The sequence below is a fragment of the Pan paniscus genome, chromosome 12 (genome assembly GCF_029289425.2).
Source record: "Pan paniscus chromosome 12, NHGRI_mPanPan1-v2.0_pri, whole genome shotgun sequence".
Taxonomy (NCBI): domain Eukaryota; kingdom Metazoa; phylum Chordata; class Mammalia; order Primates; family Hominidae; genus Pan; species Pan paniscus.
In genome coordinates, this window is record NC_073261.2 from 38,919,226 (window position 1) to 38,940,578 (window position 21,353).

The following is a 21,353-nucleotide window of genomic DNA, read 5'->3' on the forward strand; positions in this document are numbered from 1 at the left end:
AAAAAGAAAGGAAGGGAGGGAGGAAGGAAGGAAAGGAAACTTGACGATTCTAAAAATAGAAATCATCAACATGGAGGGTGCTAAAGAGACTTTGCTTTCCTATTGTCCCATCCCCTCCCCCCAGAATATCTTTCCCTTGGCTTGTCACCCAACCCGAAAGTCACCCATTCAGGACTTATTCCATCTGGAGCCAAGGATCCCTAGTGAAGCCCAAGCTCTCCAGGGAGGTTTCCCTGGATGTTAGACCCTCTGCTGGACCTGCCTTTATCCTTCAAGGTCGCTACAAGTCATGGTTTGGGTCTCTTTAGGGAGGTGGTACAGTCTAGAGTTAAATGCACACGGTTCAGAATTAATTTTCTACATTTGACTAGAGTCCTGTATTCATTAGTGTTGACCTTGCACAGACTACATGACCTTGAGCTTCAACTCCCCATGCCCTTATCTGAAAAATAAGGAGAGCAGTGCCTTTCCTCTAAGGCTAGTCCCTGGGATCTGATGACATACTACATGGAAAGGCACTTAGTTCATAGCAGGGACCTGTAAATGCTAGCTGGAATTTTCCTCCACCCCAATGAGGGGAGTAACCAGTCCAAGGATGAGGACTGAGCGTACAGAAGGGGTTGCAAACTCACATGGCTTCAGGGGTCCAGTGATGATGGAGACTAGTTAAGCAGGCAGGATGTCACGTTTTCTTTCTTTCTTTTTTTTTTTGAGATGGACTCTTGCTCTCTCACCCAGGCTGGAGTGCAGTGGTGCGATCTCAGCTCACTGCAACCTCTGCCTCCTGGGTTCAAGCAATTCTCCTGCCTCAGCCTCCTGAGTAGCTGGGACTACAGGCATGCACCACCACACCCGGCTAATTTTTGTATTTTTAGTAGAGACAGGGTTTCGCCATGTTGGCCAGGATGGTCTCGATCTCTTGACCTCGTCATCCGCCTGCCTCTGCCTCCCAAAGTGCTGGGATTACAGGAGTGAGCCACCAGACCCAGCCAGGTGTCACTTTTTCAACAACAACAACACTTTTTACAGCAATATCATGTAATTTGCTTCCATTGTAAATGACTCCCTATGAAATCAGAGGCATTTACCACTCCAAATCTAAGTCATAAATGTTTATATTTCTTTGGTTTGGTTTTGTTTCTACAATAAGAATGTATACTTTTACAATAATTTTTTAAAAACCAATGAAGACCAATGAAGATTTAGGCTTGATTCCACAGCACATATACTGAAAATTAGAACAATACAGAGAAAATTAGCATGGCCTCTACGCCAGGATGACATGCAAATTCCTGGAGTGTTCCATTAAAATAAATAAATAAATAAAGATTTGGAGTAATGAGAGAGAGAGAGAAGGGGAAATTGAGATGAATAAAACCTAGTCTAAGCCAGAAAGGAAAAGTCCTTTCTTTTTCTTTTCTTTCCTTTTCTTTCCCTCCCTCCCTCCCTCCCTCCCTCCCTCCCTCCCTCCCTCCCTCCCTCCCTCCCTCCCTCCCTCCCTCCCTCCCTCCCTCCCTCCCTCCCTCCCTCCCTCTCTCTCTCTTTCTTTCCTTTTTTTGAGACACGGTCTTGCTCTGTCACCCAGGCTGGAGTGCAGTGGCATGATCTCGGCTCATTGCAGCCTTGACCTCCTGGGCTTAGAAGATACTCTCACCTCAGCCTCCTGAGTAGCTCAACTACAGACTCAAGCCACAATGTCCAGGTAATTTTTGTATTTTTTCGTAGAGACATAGTTTTGCTATGTTGCCTAGGCTGGTCTCAAACTCCTGGGCTCAGGGGATCCATCTGCCTCGGCCTCCCAAAGTCCTGGAATTACAGGCATGAGCCACCATGCCCAGTCAGAAAAGTCCTTTCATATTAAATGATTGTTTTCAGCTTTATTGAGGCATAATTGAAAAATAAATATTGTATATATTTTAGGTGTACGATGTGATGTTTTTATATATGTATACATTGTGAAATGATCACCATAATCAAGCTAATTAGCATATCCATCACCACTCATATTTACTTTTTTTTGTTTTTGACAGTTTTTTTGTTTGTTTGTTTGAGACAGAGTCTCGCTCTGTCGCCCAGGCTGGAGTGCAGTGGCGCCATCTCGGCTCACTGCAAGCTCCACCTTCCCGGGTTCACGCCATTCTCCTGTCTCAGCCTCCCAAGTAGCTGGGACTACAGGTGCCCACCACCACGCCCGGCTAATTTTTTGTATTTTTAGTAGAGACGGGGTTTCACCATGTTAGCCAGGATGGTCTCGATTTCCTGACCTCGTGATCCGCCCACCTCAGCCTCCCAAAGTGCTGGGATTACAGGCGTGAGCCACTGCGCCCGGCCTGTTTTTCGACAGTTGAAAGGAGTTGGCGGGGTGCTGTGGCTCATATCTGTAATCCCAGCACTTTGAGAGGCCGAGGCGGATGGATCACTTGAGCTTAGGAGTCAAGACCAGCCTGGCCAACATATTGAGTGTCCCTCTCTACAAAAAAACAAAAACAAAAACAAAATTAGCTGGGCATTGTGATTTGTGTTTGTGGTCCCAGCTACTTGGGAAGCTGAGGTGGGAGGATCCCTTGAGCCCTGGAGGTCGAGGCTGCAGCTATTGCATTCCAGCCTGAGCAACAGAGTGAGACCCTGTCTCAAAAAAAAAAAAAAAAAAAAAAAAAAAAGAGAAAAGAGTGGAAGGAGTTCGCCGGATGTGGTGGTTCATCTTAGCAGGTTTTTTGGGGGTGATGTCCAGTCTACTCAGTGTACTGGGAAGTGCATTGGTTGTGGAACAGGTAAAATGTAACAAGAATAAATGACTTTTATTTGTATTATTTCCGTCAGAATTGCTGCACTATCTCGCACAATGCCTTGCCCCAACAGCTATTTGGTGAATTAAAATGATTCTGATTAATTTCATCCTATCACTCTCTGGTAAGCAACTATGGTGGTTTCTTATTGGCTGCAGGATACAACACAAGCTCCTCTTCAATTTTCACACCTCTTTCTAATCTGGTCCCACCCATGTAAAAATTAATAAATAAAACTTGAAGGCCAGGTGCAGTGACTCACGCCTGTAATCCCAGCACTTTGGGAGGCCGAGGCAGGTGGATCACCTGAGGTCAGGAGTTCGAGACCAGCCTGACCAACACAGTGAAACCCTGTCCCTATTAAAAATGCAAAAATCAGCCAGGCGTGGTGGCACATGCCTGTAATCCCAGCTACTTGGGAGGCTGAGGCAGGAGAATTGCTTGAACCTGGGAGGCAGAGGTTGCAGGGAGCCGAGATCACGCCATTGCACTCCAGCCTGGGCAACAGAGCAAGACTCCATCTCAAAACAAACAAACAAACAAACAAAAAACAACCAACCAAACAAACAAACAAACAAAACCTTGATTGAGGTATAGTTACGTATAGGACAGGGACCCATTTTGGTAGTCAGTTGGCTATGTTTTGGTACTTATAAAGCCATTTACCCACCACCTATTCAAAATGTAGAACACTTCCTTCACCTCACAGAGCTCCCTTCTGCCCCTTTGTGGTGACTGCTCACCCAGCTCATGACCGATCTTATTTCTGTCACCACAGATCAGTTTTGCTTGCTACAGAACTTTATGTAAATGAAATACACAGTGTAGTCTTTTTGTCTGGCTTTTTTCACTCAGCATGATAATTGTGAGATTCATCTGTGTTATTGCATGTATCAATAATTCAGTGTTTTTTTTTCTTGCTGAGTAATATTCTACTGTGTAGATGTACGTCAGATTCTTTATCAAGTCCCCCATTGATGGACATTTGGTTGATTTCCAGTTTTTGGCTATTATGAATAAAGCTACTGTTTTAGTCTGTCTTTGCTGCTATAATATTAGAATGCTAGACTGGGTAACTTATAAAGAACAGAAGTTTATTTCTCAGGGTTCTGGAGGCTGGAAAGTCCATGATCAAGGCATCAGCATCTGGTGAGAGCTGCTCTCTGCTTCCAAGAGGGAGCCTTGAACACTGCATCTTCCAGAGGGGAGGAATACTGTGTCCTCACATGGTGGAAAGTGGAAAGGAAAAAATGGGTCCAATTTCCTCCATCAAGCCCATTTATAACAGCATTAATCTACTCATGCAAGCAGAGCTCTCCTGATCTAATCACCTCCCCAAAGGCCCTACCTCTCAACACTGTTGCATTAGGGATTAAGTTTCCAAAACATGGCCAGGCATGGTGGCTCACGCCTGTAATCCCAGCACTTTGGGGGGCCTAGGCGGGAGGATGGCTTGAGCCCAGGAGCTCAAGACCAGCCCAGGCAATATAGTGAGAGCCTATTTTTACAAAAATTAAACAACTAGCCAGGCACAGTGGTGTGTGCACTTGTGGTCTCAGCTACTCAGGAGCCTGAGGCAGGAAGATTGCTTGAGCCCCAGAGGTGAAGGCTACACTGAGCCATGATCGCACCACTGCACTCCAGCCTGGGCAACAGGGTGAGACCCTGTCTTTAAAAAATAGTAATAAAATAAAATAAGTTTCCAAAACATGAATTTTGGAGGGACACATTCAGAACATGGCAGCTACTATTATATAAACATTTATATGGAAGTGATTTTGTGGACATCCGCTGCTACCTAGAAGTGGAATTTGCTGGATCATAATATAGGTGTTTTTGTCTTTTTTTTTTTTGAGATGGAATCTCTCTCTGTTGCCCAGGCTGGAGTGCAGTGGTGCAATCTCGGCCTACTGCAACCTCCGTCTCCCAGGTTCGAGCAATTCTGTTTGAGCAATTCTCTGCCTCAGCCTCCCGAGTAGCTGGGATTACAGGCACCTACTACATTTCCCGGCTAATTTTTGTATTTTTAGTAGAGATAGGGTTTCACCATTTTGGCCAGGCTGGTCTTGAACTCCTGACCTCGTGATCCACCCACCTTGGCCTCCCAAGTCCTGGGATTCCAGGTGTGAGCCACAGCACCCGGCCGTGTCATTTTTATATGAAACTTACAATCGGTGTTCAAAGGTGGTTGTAGCATTTTACCCTCCCACGATCTGTGTATGAAGTTCTCATTGTTCCACATCCTTGTCAACTCTTGTAATTATCGGTCTTTTAACACTTAGCTATTATTGTGGTTTTCATATGCATTTCCTTGATAACTCATGATGTCGAACATAACTTCATGTGTTTATGGGCCATTTGCATATCTTTTTTGGTGGTTTCTGGTCAAAATTTTGACCATTTAAAAATTGGGTTGGGGGCTGGGCACGGTGGCACACGCCTGTAATCCCAGCACTTTGGGAGGGATTATTGAGACATTCTCTGAACCTTTTTGAATCTCACTTTCTTTGTCTCCAGGATGAGAATACAAGCAGACACCTCACGGAATGGTTGGGAATATTAAACGGATTATATGCGTGGAAATCACACATATAATATCCGCACAAGCTCAAGTGATCCTCTGGCCTCCACAGCTACTTGGGAGGCTGAGGTGGGAGGATCCCTTGAGCCCTGGAGGTCAAGGCTACAGCTACTGCACTGCAGCCTGAGCTGATCACTTGCAAGGCGAGCAGATCACTTGAGCTCAGGAGTTCCAAAACAGCCTGGGCAACATAGCAAGACCTCATCTCAAAAGAAAAGGGTTGGTTTTCTTATTATTAATTTGTATGAATTATTATTATGAATTAATTTACTTATTTATTTTTGAGACAGAGTTTTGCTCTTGTCACCCAGGCTGGAGTGTAATGGCACGGTCTTTGTTCACTGCAAACTCTGCCTCCCAGGTTTAAGCAACTCACCTGCCTCAGCCTCCCGAGTACCTGGGATTACAGATGCCCACCACCACACTCGGCTAATTTTTGTATTTTTAGTAGAGACAGAGTTTCACCATGTTGGCCAGGCTGGTCTCAAAATCCTGACCTCAGGTGATCTTCCCGCCTCAGCCTCCCAAAGTGCTGGGATTACAGACGTGGGCCACGCGCCCAGCCTGAACTATTTCTTATTGGGATTAAAGACATTTGCTACATATGCACGTTGTGAATATTTCCTCCCAGTCTGTGGCTTGCCCTTTTATTATCTCTGGAGAATAGAAGTATCTATAAAGTCAAATTTATTTATTTCTTCTTTAACATTTTTTATGTCCTGTTCAGGAAATCTTTGATAACTTCAAGATTGCTTTTTGTTGTGTTTTGTTTCTGGAAGCTTTCTGGTTTTGGTTTTTATGTTTTGTCTGTGATTAATTTCAAATTAATTTTACATGTGGAGTGAGATTGGGTTGGGATTAAATTTTTTTCCTTAAAAGATACACAGTTTCAGCACTGCTTTTTAGAAATAACTGTCTTGACCAGGCCCAGTGGCTCATGCCTGTAATCCCAGCACTTTAGGAGGCTGAGGCGGGTGGATCTTCTGAGATCAGGAGTTCAAAACCAGCCTGGCCAACATGGTGAAACCCCAGCTCTACTAAACATAGAAAAATTAGCCGGGCGTGGTAGCAGGCGCCTGTAATCCCAGCTACTCAGGAGGCTGAGGCAGGAGAATCACTTGAACCTGAGAGGCAGAGGCTGCGGTGAGCCAAGATCATGCCACTGCACTCACTCAAGCCTGGGTGACAAAGTGAGACTGTCTCAAAAAATAATAATAACAATTCAACATATTTAATAGATATGAAGCTATTTGGATTTTAAAATTTCTCCTTGGGTTAGTTTTGATAAGTTACTTTTTTCTTTTAATTTTTTATAATTTTTATTCTTTTAATTCTAATCTTATGACAGATAAGATAAATTATGTTTTTAAAGGAACCCATCCATTTTATCTAGGTTGTTGAACATATTGGCATGCAGTTGTTTATAAGATTCTCTTATTATTTGTTTATATGTGTAAGATCTATAGTAAATAAAAAGAACACTCCTGCACTGAATAGGAGTTGGCAGAAAATCTCTAGGAATCTTTCTAATGGGAGACTTCAAGATTGATAACCTGTCATGCCTTCTCTGCAGTCCTCTGCTTCTAGATTTTCTTAGTTCTTCAGCTGTCGATCAAAAATAGGAATTGTGTTCTCACCAGTAACATCCTTTCCTCTTTACTTCATCTTCCTTTCTCTCTCACCCTTTTAGAGGAGTTGCTCCAATCTTTTGCTCTATTGCAAATGAACCTAAAATGGCAATTTAAATTTGCAATGGTAATTTGAATGCAGTGGTTTCCTTAGCAACAAAAACTTATTTGTGGTTCAGACTTTGGAATTTAAAAAATCTCAGAGGTCTAATTAGTACTTTTCCTGAGCAAGCCATTTACAACCAATATTTTAAAAAGCCAACATAATTTTAAAACAGTAAATTAAGATTATTTTATCACAGCAGGTACATGGGGCATTGGATTTCCCAACACTCTTCCCACAAACTTCCTGGAACTAAAACTTAACAAAAATTCATAAGGACACAGTGCCAGCTTCTACAATCCAGCAAGTCCAGCATGGATGAAATACTGACCACAAAAAAAGACAGCCATTCTTGCCAAATCCCTGACCATTTTAACCCAGTAACAGGCATAGCTTAGTATTAGAAAGATTTCATTCCTGGGTGGCACAGGCATATGGGGTCAAATCCTCCTCCCAAACCACCTGCTATCTCATACCTCCAACACATACACACAGACACACAGACACACACACACACACACACACACACACAGCAGTGTTCTGCACTGTTTCTTCTCCAAATTATCAAATTATCCAGTGGTCAAAAGGTATTTGGTCCCATCCAGTCTCTCTCAGTTTGTGGTACGACTAATTTGTTAATGGGGCTCCAGAAGGAAAGTGCCTAATGTTTCTTCTAATTGGACATGACTGCTTCAAAATGACTGCGGCTGCCAGCCAGTTCTCACTGTCCCCGAGGCTGGATAATAAGCTTCTGCCATCAGGCCCTGGGTCCTGACCAGGACCATCTGCGGTAATGAACTTGGAAGGCTCATTGTAGATTGCAAAAAAGGAAAAGAGAGAGAAAAGCACAGTCCAGCTCTTGTCAGGAGGCTCAATTATGGCTTCTGTCAGCTTAACAAAAGAAATTCAGAAAAGCTAGGATTGGAAGGGGTGGGAGGGAGCAGGCAAAGAAGGATGGGTGATGGGAGAGACCCATGATGGCAGAACAAGACTGAAATTCCTCCAGGACCAAGGTTTCTGGAAGGAGAAGCTCAGAGGTCACCACAATAGGGATTCAGTTCCCAGAGTCCAAATGTGAGGCTCTGCAGCCATGGGCACCAGGGGTCAGGGTTCACTGCGTGTCACTGATTTGAGGGTACAAGCTTCTCCCTACTCGCTGCAAATCCCCATCACCCATACTGCAGAGGGATGGGGCCTACGTGCACATTATAGGCTGATTATTATTATCATCATTGTTGATTGTTTTCTAAGACAGGATCTTGGAGCATTAAGATTTTTTTTAAAAGCCCTTTTATTGTGAAATGATACATATAAATAAAAGTGCCCAACATGTAAATCTATGGCTTAAGGTATTATTTAAAAGGAAACACTTGTAATCAGCACTCAGACAAAGAAATAAAACTTTGTCAGAAGCTTCATCCTGCCCCTTCCTGATTGTAACGCCTTCCATCACCCCAAAAAAGAAGTCACTCCCCTGAGTTTTATGCTGATAAGTTCATTGTTTTATTTATAGTTTTATCACCTAAGTAGGCAGCCCTGAACAGTTTAGTTTAGATTTGAGTGTTTTAAGCTTTATCTAACTGGGAACTAATACAGTATATATTGGTCTGGCTTCTTTTGTTCAACATTGTGAGATTCATCTAGGTTGTTGCATATGGTCATAGTTGGTTAATCATGATAGTGGGTTTATAGTTGGAGTATTATGTCATATAAATATAGCACAATTTATGTGGTTAATTGCTGAATAGTGTTTGGGCTATCAAATATCTTTTGTCCAAGAACAATGCTTTTAGGGATATTCTTGTCCATTAGTACACATGTCTCCAGAGAATACAGCTAGAAGAGAAACTGCTGAGTGTTAAGCATCCCAGAGAGATTTGACAAGACTAATTCTTGAGTCACTGTAAACATCTAGAGAAGAGACCACTCATCAGAAATTTATCTGTTAGACCAGGTGAGGTGTTTGTAATCCCAGCACTTTGGGAGGCTGAGGTGGGAGGGTTGCTTGAGCCCAGGAGTTCGAGACCAGCCTGGGCAACATAGCGAGATTTTGTTTCTACTAAAATAAAATAAAATTAGCTAGGCATGGTGGTGAGCGTCTATAGTCCAAATTATCTGGGAGGCTGAGGTGGGGAGATCACTTGAGCCCAGCAGGTTGCGGCTGCTGTCAGCCGTGATTGTGCCACTGTACTCCAGCCTAGGTGACAGTGAGCAGTAAGACTCTGTCTCAAAAAAAAGAATTTTTTCTTTTGCCTTGTGTGATTACCAGTCTCCAAGATGGCCTTGAATGATCCCCAGATTCTGATATTCATGTTGTTCTGTAGTTCCCTTCCACACTGTATAAAAGGTGGGTATGGTCAACTGAATAGGGTAGAAGTGATGGTCTGTGACTTCCAAGGTAAGTCATAAAAGACACTGTGACTTCTACCTTGCTCTCTTGGATCACTCCTTCTGGGGGAAGCTTGCTGCCATGTCATGAGGATACTCAAGCAGTCCTACAGACAGGCCCAGCTGGCAAGGAGCTGAGGCCTGTAGTCAGTGTAGATGAAGCATCTGATTCTCTAGCCCCAGTCAAGCCTTCAGATGACTGCAGCCCTGGCTGTATCTTGACTTCAACCTCGTGAGAAACTCTGAGCCAGAATTACCCAGCTAAGCAACCCTTGGATTCCTGATTCTTACAAACTGTGTGAGATAATACATGTTTGTTGCTTTAAGCTACTAAGTTTTGGGCTAATTTGTTATGCAGCAATAGACACCTTGGTTTATTTAGACTGGCAGAGGTCGGAAAGCAAAGCATTCCCAAATATCAGCTGTTCAAAAACAACCTATAGTGTATATTTATCTTCTCCTCCTACTTGGCTTAGAAATTAAAATAGTAGTCACCATCAGGTTGAGTTTTCATTCTTTTTCTCTCTTCCTTTTTGTCTTCCTTTCTTTCTTTCCATCCTTTCTCAACTGCCCCTCTTTGACCTAAAATTTGAGTGATAAGAATTCCTCTCCTCTCCTTCTCTCCCCTCATATTTCCTCCTTTCCTTTTCCTTCCTTTCCCTTCACATTTCCTCTCCACCTTCTTCTCCTCTTCTCTGCTCTTGCCTGTCCCATCCCGTTCCCTTCTCTCTTCTTCCATCTTCTCCCCTTTGTTCTTCTCCTCTCTTCTTTATTCTCCTGATTCATTTATTCTTCCATTTCTATTGTCTCATCTCCTGGCCCCTGCCACTCTCCCCATTTCCCTCTCTTGCCCCAGGGAAGAAAAACAAGCTTTGCCTTGGCTGGGAACCCCAGCAAGAAGAAATGAACCATTTCTAACTGTAGGGTTTGGATGTTGTCCTTGCTAAACCTCATGTTGAATTGTAATTCCCAAAGTTGGAGGTGGGGCCTGGTGGAAGGTGATTGGACCATGGGGATGATTTCTCATGAATGGTTTAGTGCCATCCCTTTGGTGCTGTCCTTGAGATAGCGAGTTCTCTTGAGATCTGGTTGTTTAAAAGTGTGCAGAGCTTCCCCCACCCACCACCACTTGCTCCTGCTGTTACCATGTGAGACACTTGCTCCCTACTTCACCTTCAGCCAGTAAGTACTTATTAGGTTGGTGCAAAAGTAATACTTTTACTTGCCATTAAAAGTAATGGCAAAAACAGCAATTACTTTTGCACCACATAATACTTCAAGAAGTAAGCTTCCTGAGGCCCTCACCAGAAATGAATGCTGGCACCAGCCTTCTTGTACTGCCTGCAGACCGTAAGCCAATTAAACTTCTTTTTATTACAAGTTACTAGCCTCAGGTATTTCCTTACAACAATGCAAGAATGGCCTAACACACTAACCATGATGACATCCATGCACATGGTGGCCCCGCCTGTGCCATCCAACAGCTTTATGTCAAAAGATGTGATGCTGTTCTGGACGATAAGCGTTTTTTTGTTTTGTTTTGTTTTGTTTTGAGACAGAGTCTTGCTCTGTCGCCCCGGCTGGAGTGCAGTGGCACGATCCCAGCTCACTGCAACCTCTGCCTCCCAGGCTTAAGCAATTCCCCTGCCTCAGCCTCCTTCAGCCTCCCAAGTAGCTGGGATTACAGGTGCCCACCACCACATCCAGCTAATTTTTTGTATTTTTAGTAGAGATGGGGCCTCACCATGTTGACCAGGCCGGTCTCAAACTCCTGGCCTCAAGTGATCCACCCGCCTGGCCTCAAGTGATCCACCCGCCTCGGCCTCCAAAGGTGCTGGGTTTACAGGCATAAGCCACCGTGCCTGGCCGCGGACAATAGGCATCAAGCTGACAATTCTAGCACCAAGGCAATGGGTCACATCTTACCTGCTCAGCTCAAGGCAGGTGCCAGGGAGGTTGCTTTAAACTTTTGGTATCTCTTTGGAAGGTTATATTTCCCTAGCATGACACCAATTTGCAGATAGCTCCTTGCCTTCAAATTCACCTCAAATTTATATTAGTACATAAACACACAGTTACTGTAAAGTGCTCACACAAAATAGAAATAAGTAGAGGAAAAGAAAAATGCCCTTTCTCCTATTCTTCCACTCCTGCTTGGTGTGAGGCTTTCTGGAACTTTTTCTATATCCACACAGGCTGGTAGCTTTGTGGTATTTACATGAATGGGACTACACACTCTATATGTGCTGTGATTTTCTTCTTTTACATGCAATATTCAGTACCGTGGACCTCTACCCATGCCAGGACTTATTGATCTACTTCACTCTTTTTAATGGCTGCATATGTACAACCATTTTACCATTCCTTTCTTAAAGAGTGTTTAAATTCTTAACAATTTTTTTCTCTTAAAAAACGGCCAGGCTGGGCCTGGTGGCTCATGCCTATAATCTCAGTGCTTTGGGAGGTAGAGGTAGGAGGACTGCTTGAGCCTAGGAATTCGAGACAGGCCTGGGCACCACAGCGAAATCCCTTATCTATTAAAAAAGAAAAAAAAAAAGGCCGGTGTGGTGGCTTTCACCTGTAATCCCAGCACTTTGGGAGGCCAGGGCAGGGAATCGCTTGAGCCCAGGAGTTCAAGATCAGCCTGAGCAGCATGGTGAGACCCCCCCAACTCTATAAAAAAATTTAAAAATTAGCTCGGCTTGGTGGCACATGCCTGTAGTCCCAGCTACACAGGAGGCTGAGGTGGGAGGATTGCTTGAGCCTGGGGAAATCAAGGCTGCAACAAGTCATGATTGTTTCACTGCACTTCAGCCTGTGCAACAGAACAAGACCCTATCTCAAACAAACAAACAAAAAAATGCTGAGCTGGGTGTGGTGACTCATGTCTGTGATCCCAGTGCTTTGGAAAGCCAAGGCAGGAGGATTTCTTGAGTACAGGTGTTCAAGATCAGCCTGGGCAACATACTTAGACCCATCTCTATAAAAAATAAAAATAAATAAAAAAATTAGTGAGGAGTGGTGGCACGCCTATAGTTCCAGCTACCAGGGAGGCTAAGGTGGAAGTATCACTTGAGTTCAAGAATTCAAGGCTGCAGTGAGCTATGATTGCACCACTGCACTCCAGCCTGGGTGACACAGCAAGACTCTGTGTAAAAAATAAAAATAAAAGATGTTGCAATAATCATCCTTTTACTGTTATGGGCTACTATATGAATATTTCTTCATATGGGCTCATAGGTAAATATCTTACATCTTGACAGTTACTGTCAAATTGCAACAAACCCGAAGAGAAAGAGGCAGCCAATCACTGAAGGAGTCTGGAAAACACTTCAGGCTAAAGGACCTTGAAGGTGAAGGCAGAGGAGAGGGGCACAAGAGAGCTAGACCTGTACCAGAGGCTTAAGGACAGTGGGGTGATTGAGTTTAGTGAGAAAGGAGAGGAGGAAAGTGACCTTAACTGAGTTCAGTAAGATAAGGTTGGCCCAGTCAAGGAGGGAAATTGGGAGATTGCATTCTGTTTTCCACAGTATTTGGCACCATTGAGAGGTATTAAACAAGAGTGGCCCTGAAGGGCTGTGATAACTGGTGCCTTCAGGCACTCACCTCGAGGTCAAAGTCAGCCTTCAGCCTTAGGTCACTCATAGACAAAAATACAGGAGGCTACATGGACTGTTCTGGATATAACCTGAATGATTCAAGGTCCGATACAGTCAGATCTCTGTTTCTGTGGGTTCTGCATTGGTGGATTCAACCAACTGCAGATTGGAAATATTTGGATCAACACTGACACTGGAGAAAGAAAAAAGAAAAAAAATTGGAGAAAAAAATTGCCTCTGTCCGTGTGTGGTGGCTCACGCATGTAATCGCAGCACTTTGGAAGAAGGAGTTGAGAGGACCGCTTGAGCTCACGAGAGTTCAAGACCAGCCTGGGTAACATGACAAAACCCATCTCTACAAAAAAATACAAAAATTAGCTGGCTGTGGTAGTGTGCACCTGTAGTCCCAGCTACCAACTACTCAGGAGGCTGAGATGGGAGGATGGTTTGAGCCTGGGAGGTGGACGTTGCAGTGAGCCGAGATTGCGCCACTGAACTCCAGCCTGGGCGATAGAGCCAGATCTTGTCTCAGAAAAAGAAAAAAAGTCTGTACTGAACATGCACAGACTTTTTTCCTGTCATTATTCCCTAAACAATACAGTACAACAATGGTTTACATAGCATTTACATTGTATTAGGTACTATAAATAATCTAAAGATGATTTAGAATATACAGGAGGATGTGTGTAGGTTATATGCAAAATACTATGCCATTTTATATAAAGGACTTGAGCATCCACAGATTTTGGTATTTGAGGGAGTTCCTGGAGCCAGTCCCTCCCGGATACCAAGGGACAAATGTACTTTTCAATTAAGTGACTTAGATGATGGCAGTAAAAGTTCATTTTAGTCATGGAGGTATAAATCCTTTCAGGTTTACAGGCAGCTCAGAGCTCCAACCAGGCTGAGAGGGTCTTGGGCTTTAGGATGATGGGAAGGGAGTTTGGGGAAGGGAGGAGAAATGGAGGCAGGGACGGGTCCACTGTTGAACGAGAAAGGGAAGAGGGCCTAAGGTTGATGGCGTGGATCAAGTGGCTCATTGTGGTAGGAAATCTTGAAAAAAAAGAATTTTAAAAATCAGTAAATATTTCAAGGCAGATGTTAGGGGAGAGGAGTTCCCAAGATTCTATGCTTTCCTGAAGATAGGCCATCTAGAGGAATGGCTTCCAACATTTTTGGCTCATGTACCCTGTGGTAGAATTTTTTAAAACTATATACTATTTCATATAACAGACATTACAATTTTTTAATTTGTTTAGTTTGAAAAATGTGATTTTTGAATACATAAACACATATACATACATACATAATTTTAAAATATGATTGTTTCCCCAATTTGTATTTATCCAATGTAATCTAAATTCCACAATGACTTTTGTATTTATCGGCCACTGACAAATACATAAACAATTTTGAAAAATTGGAAATTTTATATTTCTTTTTTTCTCCCAGAATCTTATCCTAATATAATTTTGCTTGAAAGTCTTTTATTGACCAGACGTATGGCTCATGCCTGTCATCCCAGGACTTTGGGTGGCCAAGATGGGAGGATCACTTGAGCCCAGGAGTTCCAGACCAGCGTGAGCAACATGGTAAGACCCTGTCTTTATGAAAAAGTTTAAAAATTAGCTGGATGTGGTGGTGCACGCACTTGTAGTCCCATCTACTCTGAGGACTGAGGTGGGAGGATCATTTGAGCCCTGGAGGTTGAGGCTGTAGTGAGCTATGACCACGCCACTGTACTCCAGCCTGTGTGACAGAGCGAGACCCTGTGTCAAAAAAAAAAAAAGAAGTTTATTATAATAATGAAGTCTTGAGGTCATCACGGCTTGGACCAGACAGGTGGCAATTTTGGATACTACCTCTTTGTTGAAGGGGATAGAACTTAGAGAGACAACCATACCAATTATACAATGCTGAAACATGATGGAGTGGGATTCTCAATAGCCCTTGGGTAGGTTGTGAGGATTAAAGCAAGTCAACAAATGAAAAGAAAAAAAAAATTCAAAGAAATAGAAACCATTCAATGAAGAAAACAATGTGTTCCAAGTTATTAGTGTTATTCCCTCTCTCAGTTCCTGAGAAATATATCATAAAGCCTTTTACAAAGTTAACAAATAATTTTTAATTATATCTGTTACTCTTTCTCTTAGAGACACCTTGTTGATGAAACCAGGTTAAAAGCTATTTCAAATGGGTAATGGTGCATTTTGTAATTTTTCCTGACATCTGTGAACAAAGTTCCAAACATACATGCCACATTTTATTTTATTTTAATTAATTAATTACCTTAAAAAGAAAATAGAGATGATATATTGCTATGCTGTCCAGGCCAGTCTTGAACTCCTGGCTTCAAGTGATCCTCCCACCTAGGCCTCCCAAAGTGCTGGTATTAAAAGTGTGTTACTGTGCCGAGCCCACATTTTATTTTTAAAGATAATTTTGGAATATCTTCAATGAGCATGATATACAAACATGTATAATGGACACCTGAGAATTGAAGTTTGGTAATCTCATTTTATAATGGAACATGATTATGTTTAATAATAAAATATTTACAAATAAACTGATACAATGTCCAGGTTTTATTTCAAAATAATGACAGTAAAGAAGTAGGTGACAGTATAGATGAAAGAGATTGTCCATTACTTGAAATTTGTTGAAGCTGGATGTTGTATACATGAGATTTCATTACACCATTCCTTCTAACTGAGCATATTTATAATTTTCCAAAACAAAAAGTTAGAGGCCAGGCGTGGTGGCTCACACATGTAATCCCAACACTTTGGGAGGCCAAGGCAGGACGATCATTTGAGCTCAGGAGTTTGAGACTAGCCTGGGCAATATAGTGAGCCCTCATCTCTATTAAAAATTAAAAAAAGAAAAAAAAATTAGCCAGCTGTGACAGTCTGTGCCTGTGATCCTAGCTACTCCAGAGACTGAGGCAGGAGGATCACATCGGCCTGGGAGTTCAAGGCTGCAGTGAGCTATGATCATGCCAGCCTGGGTTACAAAGTGAGACCCTGTCTCTAAATAAATAAATAAATATTAAAAATACAGAAATAAAAAGTGAGAAAAAAGAGACAAAAAACAAGTTATGTTTAAAAATCATGGTTAAAGGCCGGGTGCAGTGGCTTATGCCTGTAATCACAGCACTTTGGGAGACCAAGGCAGGTGGATCACTTGAGGTCAGGAGTTCAAGACTAACATGGTAAAATCCTGTCTCTGCTAAAAATACAAAAATTAGCCAGGGGTGGTGGCATGTGCCTGTAGTCCCAGCTGCTCAGAAGGCTGAGGCAGGAGCTTGAACCTTGGGAGGCAGAGGTTGCAGTGAGCCAATATTGCACCACTGCACTCCAGCCTGGACAACAGAGCAAGACTCTGTCTCAAAAAAAAATAATACAATAACATCATGGTTAGGACAGAATTAATAAGCATGTCAACAGTTTAAAAGGATGAATTAATCTTAATAAACTAAAACTCATTTTTAAAACTTCTGTTCATTATGTCTTAGATTGCATTTAAAGGAATGGGAGAGGCCAGGTGTGATGGCTCATGCCTATAATCCCAGCACTTTGGGAGGTCAAGGTGGGTGGATTGTTTGAGCCCAGGAGTTTGAGACCAGCCTGGGCAACATGGTGGAAGCCCCCTCTCTACAAAATATACAAAAAACTCGCCAGGCATGGTGGTGCGTGCCTGCAGTCCCACCTACTTGGGAGGCTAAGGTGGTAAGATCACTTGAACCTAAAAGTTTAAGGCTGTAGTGAGCCAAGAATTGCTTGAACCGGGAGGCAGACGTTGCTGTGAGCCGAGAACACACCACTGCACTCCAGCCTGGGTGATAAAGCAAGACCCTATCTCTAGAAAGAATATTTAAAAATACATAAATAAAAGAATAGAAGGAAAAATGAAAAGAGCAAACAAAAGGCATTGGTTAATAAAGCTTATAAAAGTTATGTAGTATCTGCTTCAGCAGCACATACAGTAAAATTAGAATGATGCCAAGAATATTAGCATGGCCGTTGTGCAAGGATTTTTTTGTTTTGTTTTTTGAGACGTAGTTTCGCTCTTGTTGCCCAGACTGGAGTGCAATGGCGCCATCTCGGCTCACCGTAACCTCTGCCTCCCGGGTTCAAGCGATTCTCCTGCCTCAGCCTCTCGAGTAGCTGGGATTATAGGCATGCACCACCACGCCCGGCTAATTTTGTATTTTTAGTAGAGACGGGTTTCTCCATGTTGGTCAGGCTGGTCTCAAACTCCCAACCTCAGGTGATCTGCCTGCCTCAGCCTCCCAAAGTGCTGGGATTATAGGCGTGAGCTACTGCGCCCGGCCAAGGATATTTTTAAAATAAATTTTAAAAATTTAAAAGTTATACTCATAATGGTTATTAAGAGCATTATTTACAGTCAAACCCACCACATAAGGCAGAGGTTCAAAGGTAGTATTTCACTCTCCTGCTCAGACCCATCAAAATCTTCCTAAGGCCCCTTAAGATAGTTCAAACCCCATGATAGACTCTTACCATGACTGGTTTTTGCCCATTTTCTCCAGCCCACCTTTCACCAAGCACCACCCCATCCCACACTCTGCTCTCCAGCCATTAAAACTTTTTCTGACATTTCCACTCAACTACACATTTGGGTATTGGAACATTTGGAAGAATTCACTTGTAAATCCACTTGGGTTTAGTGTATTCTTTGTGGAAAGATTCTCAAATAGTCATTCAATTTCTTTCTTTCTTTTTTTCTTTTTTCTTTTCTTTTTTTTTTTTTTTGAGACGGAGTCTGGCTCTGTTGCCCAGGCTGGAGTGCAGTGGCGCAATCTGGCTCACTGCAAGCTCCGCCTCCCGGGTTCACGCCATTCTCCTGCCTCAGCCTCCCGAGTAGCTGGGATTACAGGCGCATGCCACCACGGCTGGCTAATTTTTTTGTATTTTTAGTAGAGACGGGGTTTCACCGTGTTAGCCAGGATGGTCTCCATCTCCTGACCTCGTGATCTGCCCACCTCGGTCTTCCAAAGTGCTGGAATTACAGGCTTGAGCCACTGCGCCCGGCCCGTCATTCAATTTCTTTAGTCGTTACAGTCTCCATGGTTTGTCTTTATTCTCAAGTATTTATTTATCTCTCTTTTTCAATCCCAACTAATGTGTAGCATCAAGTAAGTTTTTTTTTTAACTTGAGGTAAAATTTACATAATATAAAATTAACCATTTTAAAGTGTATGATTCAGTGGCATTTAGTATATTCATAATGTTGTACAACCACCACCTCTATCTAGTTCCAAAGTATTTTAATTACCCGCAAAGGAGATTTCATTCCCATTAGCAGTCACTATCTTCCCTTCTGCTCAGGCTCTGGTAAACCACTAATCTGCTGTCTGACTTTATGGGTTTGCCTATTCTGGATATTTCATATAAATGGAATCATGTAATATGTGACCTTTTGTGTCTGGCTTCCTTCATTTAGCATGTTTTAGAGGTTCATCTGCATTGTAGCATGTATAAGTTCTTCCTTTTTTTTTTTTTTTTTCTTTTTTGAGACAGGGTCTCACTTTGTAGCCCAGGCTGGAGTGCAGTGGCGTGATCACAGCTCATTGCAGCCTCCATCTCCTGGGCTCAAGTGATCCTCCCACCTCAGCCTCCCAAGTAGCTGGGACCAGGAGCATGTGCCACCACACCCAGCTAATTATTATTATTTTTTTTTTAGAAACAGGTTCTTCCTATGTTGCCCAGTTGCAAACTCCTGGGCTCAAGTGATCCTTCCGCCTCAGCCTCCCAAAGTGTTAGGATTACAAGTGTGAACCACCATGCCTGGCCCTTCATTCCTTTTTAAAAATTGTGATAAAATATACAGAACATTGGCCGGGCATGGTGGCTCATGCCTGTCATCCCAACACTTTTGGACGCCAAGGTGGGTGGATTATCTGAGATCGTGAGTTTGAGGCCAGCCTGGTCAACATAGCGAAACCCCGTCAAAAAAAATTAGCTGGGCGTGGTGGCAGGCGCCTCTAGTCCCAGCTACTCGGGAGGCTGAGGCAGGAAAGTGGCGTAAACCCGGGAGGTGGAGATTGCAGTGAGCCGAGATCGTGCCACTGCACTGCAGCCTGGGCGACAGAGCGAGACTCCGTCGAAAAAAAACAAAACCAAAACCAAAACCAAACAAACAAAAACCTTCCTAGCAGCATTTGCGTGAACAAAATGGCAGCCCCCATATCTCAGGGGTTGTCTCTTTTATCAAGGGTTTTGGGCTGGTGATCTCCGCAGCCAGTTCTGGTGAGTCAGTCTGCAGCTATAGTTCCAGTAAGAACTAAAAAACGTTTCACACCTCCTATTTATCAACCTAAATACAAAACAGAAAAGGAGTTTATGAAACACGCCTGGAAAGCAGGACTGGTTATTCCTCCAGAACGTCTGGATCATCCCATACATCTGGCCTGTACAGCTGGTATCTTTGATGCCTATGTTCCTCCTGAGGGTGATGCTCACATGCCGTCTCTTTCAAAGGAAGGACTGAAACAGAGAACTGAAAAAATGAAGAAGAATGTGGCATCACAATTTTTAATCCAGAAGATAAAAGAGGGTGGCGACAATTTTGAAACAAAGGACTTTCCTGAAAAAGCTAAGGATATATTTACTGAAGTTCACCTTTGTCTAAACAACTCACACATGACTGACTGCATACCTTGGTAACTGAGCACTGTTTTCCAGACATGATCTGAGACATCAAATATAAGACCATCCGCTGGAGCTTCGTGGAATCTTTAGAGCCCCACCATGTGGTTCAAGTTCGCTGTTCAAGTCTGATGAACCAGGGCAACATATACATCTAGTCACCGTAGGCATGCACACCCAGCAGACTCTGGCCATCTGTGACTGGTTTGGCCGGTTGATGTATGGACAGGAAGATGTACCCAAGAATGTCCTGGAGTATGTTGTATTTGAAAAGCACCTGACAAACCCCTATGGAAGCTGGAGAATGCATGGCAAGATTGTTCCCCCATGGGCACCCGCTAAGCACCATCCTTAAGATGGTTATGATCCCTGGCCCTCAGCTGAAACCAGGGGAAGAATATGAAGAGGCACAAGGAGAGGCCCAGAAGCCTCAGCTAGCCTGATGGCAAGAATAACTTCTGGGGTGAAGCCTGGGTGATGAGGCTTCTGGAAGCTTTAAAGTCTTCCATCTCCATCATGCTATAGAAAGAAATACCTTTGTTCTCTCCCGCCCTGCTCGGGTCTTTTCAGCAGTCTCACCGTCAACAACCATGGCTGATGGCTGGCCCCAGGCAGGTGGCAGGTATAACACGGCCTTGGATCCTCTTCTTTTTTAAATTGTATATCTAGCTTCTGAGTCTAGATGAAAGGCAGTATGTTTCAGAGAATGTCGGATACCAGTTTTTCCCACAGCAGGGGCTGTGGGAGATAACCAGCAGTATTCTGTTTGTAATCACAGGGCAGGGATCAGAGTTTAAAATAAAACACTGTCAGAGTGTGTGGGGGCGAGGGGGGTGGGCAGAACAGAACATAAAATTCACAATTTAACTTTTTTTTTTTTTTTTTTTTTGAGATGGAGTCTCACTCTGTCGCCCAGGCTGGAGTGCAGTGGCACCATCTCATCTCACTGCAACCTCTGCCTCCTGGGTTCAAGCGATTCTCCTGCTTCAGCCTCCCAAGTAGCTGGGATGATAGATGTGCATCACCACACCCAGCTAATTTTTGTATTTTTATTAGAGACGGGGTTTCACCATTTTGACCAGGCTGGTCTCGAACTCCTGACCTCAGGTGATCCGCCCTCCTCAGCCTTCCAAAGTGCTGGGATTACAGGTGTGAGCTACCACACCCGGCCCAATTTAATCACTTTTAAGTATACAATTAAGAGTACATTGTATACAATGTATACAATTAAGTATACATTGAGTACATCCACATTGTTGGGTAACCTTCACCACCATCTATTTCCAGAACTTTTTCATTATCCCAAACTGGAAGTCTGTACTCATTAAGCAGTAACTCCTCATTTCCCCCTTGATAACCACTATTCTACTTCCTGTCTCTATGAATTGGACTATTCTAGGTTTTCCATATAAGTGGAATCATACAATGTTTGTCCATTTGTGTCTGGCTTATTTCACTTTTAAGTTTCATCCCTGTTGTAGTATGTATCAAAATTTTCTTTCTTTGTAAGGCTGAATTATATTCCATTTTATATATATACCACATTTGTTTATCCATTCATTTGTTGATGGACATTTAGGTTGTAACTACCTTTTGG

The 21,353-nt window shown here is 43.1% G+C and overlaps 1 non-coding gene and 1 pseudogene across 1 annotated transcript; both read left to right on the plus strand.

The window, feature by feature from the left end:
• The first annotated feature begins 1,208 nt into the window (after positions 1-1,208).
• Positions 1,209-1,312, plus strand: LOC112438944 (U6 spliceosomal RNA). The gene has a single exon (XR_003027260.1). It is a non-coding gene; the product is annotated as a U6 spliceosomal RNA (small nuclear RNA).
• Positions 1,313-16,900: 15,588 nt separating this feature from the next.
• LOC100984476 (large ribosomal subunit protein mL45-like) lies at positions 16,901-20,982 on the plus strand (annotated as a pseudogene).
• Positions 20,983-21,353: the final 371 nt, after the last annotated feature.